The 3354-nt window shown below is 34.8% G+C and overlaps 1 non-coding gene across 1 annotated transcript; it reads right to left on the bottom strand.

Moving 5' to 3' along the window:
* Nucleotides 1-2710: 2710 nt before the first annotated feature.
* LOC113597504 (U6 spliceosomal RNA) lies at nucleotides 2711-2818 on the bottom strand. The gene has a single exon (XR_003418272.1). It is a non-coding gene; the product is annotated as a U6 spliceosomal RNA (small nuclear RNA).
* Nucleotides 2819-3354: the final 536 nt, after the last annotated feature.

Here is a 3354-nt window from a genome sequence, read left to right as displayed (position 1 = left end):
TGACTTTAATACAATCCACTGATTTTGTCCAGCTTTCACCAGTTTTACACATATTCAGCTGTGTGTGTGTGTGTGTGTGTGCATGCACACGCCCATATATATAGTTCTATGTAATTTTGTGATAGGTGTAGGTTTGTGTGATCACCACCACAGTCAAGATATAAAATGCTGCAAAGATTCCTCATGCTTTCTTTTAATAACTCTACCCAACTACCTACAGCCTTCACACCCGTAAATGGCAAATACATGTAACCTTTTGGTATTAACTTTTTTGGGGGAATAATTGGCATAATTCTTTAGAGATTTATCCAAATTGTGTATAGCCATAGTTTATTCCTTTTTATTATGGTAACACCCATGGTATGAATGTACACAATTTATTTAAGCATTTATCCATTGAAAGACATTCAATTGTTTCCAGCTTTTGGTGATTAAAAGTAAATCTGCTATGAACATTTGAGTACAGATTTTTAAAACTGCTTCTTCTATCACCATCATAAACACTGGGGTCTGGCATTTTGTCAGTATTACATAAGCAGTTTCAATAGTAAAAATTCTTCTCCCATACTAATGTACCTACTATGTTTCAGCTGCCTACCCAGACACTTAATTCTACCTTGATAAAGATGCTTTTCATTTTGGTACAATGTATCCAATGAACCTTGGACAAAGATATTATTGATAAAAGGTTAATTGTCATTAGAAAATAAAACAGTTTTGGAATTCAGCTAAAGTCACTATAATAAGTAGAGCTAAAGTTTTCATCACCACACCTACTACATTTATTTCATCCACTTCCCCACAATCTTGGATTGTTAAAGATTTAACTGTACTTGAGTACAAAAAACAAACAAAACTGTAAATAAACTTCTATAATATTGTAATTGGAGAGTAGAATATTTAAAACCTGTCTTGATTGGTTTGCACTAAATTGGTAAAGCATCTAAATATCTGTGACAAAGCTTCGTTTAACTAACTAGCTAGATAACTAACAAACTAAACATATACATTAAAAAGTAAAGGCTTTGGAAAGTTAAATGCAAAATTACTTGCACAGAAAATTCTATGGGAAGGCAATATCAGTAGACACTATTCTTTTTTCTTCAATTCACAGAAAAATAAATAGCACTGCTATGTCAGAAATTGATTGCTCAGTCAGAAATAACCTGGACATCAAGGCCTAAGACCTTTTAGAGGGTCATACCACTTCAGAAAGGGATAGAATATTCAATATTAAATAGAATATACACAAGAATGGGACCTGAGTCAGCTGACCACAAAATGAATGTTACTCATCAAGCTATCCTTGGCATAGAGTAATCCCTTAGGTGTGGTTTGAGTTTCACTGGAGGACAACTCATTCTTGAAGGACCCTAAATGGTGCTTTAGAAAGTACTATAGCAATGACTACTATCCAGTAATTAAGACTAAACTTACTTCTCCACCCTAAAAGAAGTTTGAGTTGAGAAAAAAGAGAAGATAAAATAGAGAAATACCTCTACAATAGTGTTTGTAAAAGTGAGTTCCATAGATTAGCTACATCTGAATTCTCTGTAGGTTTTGTTAAAAATCCAGAAGCTCTATCTTAGATCTAGACCCAGTCTTTGAGTGTGACTTAGGTCTATACGCTTAGGCATTTGGCATGTTATTAGAGAATTCTTGACCTGTATAACGAGGACCTCAAGAGAACCAGGGAGAATATGGAGATATGAGGTTTTCTAAAATACAAATTTTCTCAAATTAACCCTGAGAAATTCTTTCTGGGAACCATCAGCAATGACTAGTAAATACAAACACCATGATGCTGCCAGTAGCTGACAAATATTTAGTAGAAAGATGAGAATTGTACTATTTCTATTAGTATTATACCCCTGCTTGGCAAATGCTGTCCAGAAGACTCATATTGTGTGAAAGAATGGTCATTATTACATTTTATCTTATTTCTTAAAATCGCTAAGCAATGTAATTTGTGATTAGTTACTTCTCTGGGTTGTAGGCCTGAAAGACCTATCTGTGAACATTAGTTCTTTTGATGCTTCATAAGGTCCATATATTTATGTGTGTTGTTTCACATACACATATGCAGATTTGTGTGTGTACATCTGTGTGTATAAAATTATTTTCAATTAAACCATAGAGGGTGCTGGCTTTTAAGCCCAGAGACTCCATTTCCTGTAGCCCTCCAGTTCTCCTGGAGTTGTCCTCCCTGATTTTTAAAGCTTTTAGAGTTAATCTCCACTTATTTTCAAAGCCCAGTATTATGAGGCATCAGTTTCCCAGTGATGGTCCCCATGGCCAGAATGTGCCAGGTATGGGGTCTGATCCTCCCAGTCCTCCATGTTCATGATGTCCCTCCCACTTGTGTTTAGTCACGCTGGAGGTTTGGTTTTCAATCGCATCTCTACCTCTCCTACCTTTTTTGATGTGACCTCTCCAAGAGTAGTCATGAAAGACCTGTTCTGCCAGTCTTCAGGTTGTTTACATAGTGAGTTGTAATACATGTAGTTGTTGCCTCAGTGTGTTTGTGGGAGGTGAGCTCAAGATTCTCCCACTCTTCTTCCTTTGAGATCGATTTTCTCTTGCCATTTTCAAAATTCTCTCTTTGTCCTTGACTTGGGACAATTTAATTATAATATGTCTAGTATAATACTTTGGTTGATACTTTTTTAGGACATTTTACCTTCATGAATGTGGATGTCCATTTCTTTTCCTCAAATTGGGAGACTTCATGAATTTGTGTAACATCCCTGTGCAGGCACCATGCTAATCTTCTTGATTTATTTCCAATTTTTAGTATATGTGCTGCTGAAGTGAGAACATACTATTTTTAGTAGGTTTATTTATATGTATTTTTATTTCTTAATGCAAATACAAGCAAACTTGAATACTCATACTTTATTCCCATTTTACACAAAAGATAGCATGCTTTAAACATTGCTCTGTAGTTTCCTTTTTTTCACTTGATATATCCTGGAGTCTTTGCAGTACATAGGGATATACCTTATCATTTATTAATAGCTGTATTATATTCCATTCTGTGGATAAAGCATGGCTAATTTTACAAGTGTACCATAGTTGTCCACTGAATCGTTTTCAATCTTGGATTATTACAAATAATCTTGTAATGAATAACCTTGCACATATTCTGTATGATATGTGTTTTTGTGTTTGCGTTCTGTAGGATTGTTTCCAGAAGCGGAAATGCTGAGCCAAAAGATATATACCTTTAAATTGTTCACAGATAGAACCAAATTCTACCCCATAGGTGTATTATTTTGCTTTTCCCACCAGTTACATGTGAGAATAACTGTCTTCTCACTATATTATTGAGTGTGCTATAATAAAAAAAGAAGT

Source organism: Acinonyx jubatus, chromosome X, assembly GCF_027475565.1.
Source record: "Acinonyx jubatus isolate Ajub_Pintada_27869175 chromosome X, VMU_Ajub_asm_v1.0, whole genome shotgun sequence".
Lineage (NCBI taxonomy): Eukaryota > Metazoa > Chordata > Mammalia > Carnivora > Felidae > Acinonyx > Acinonyx jubatus.
This window is presented reverse-complemented; position numbering and strand designations above follow the sequence as displayed.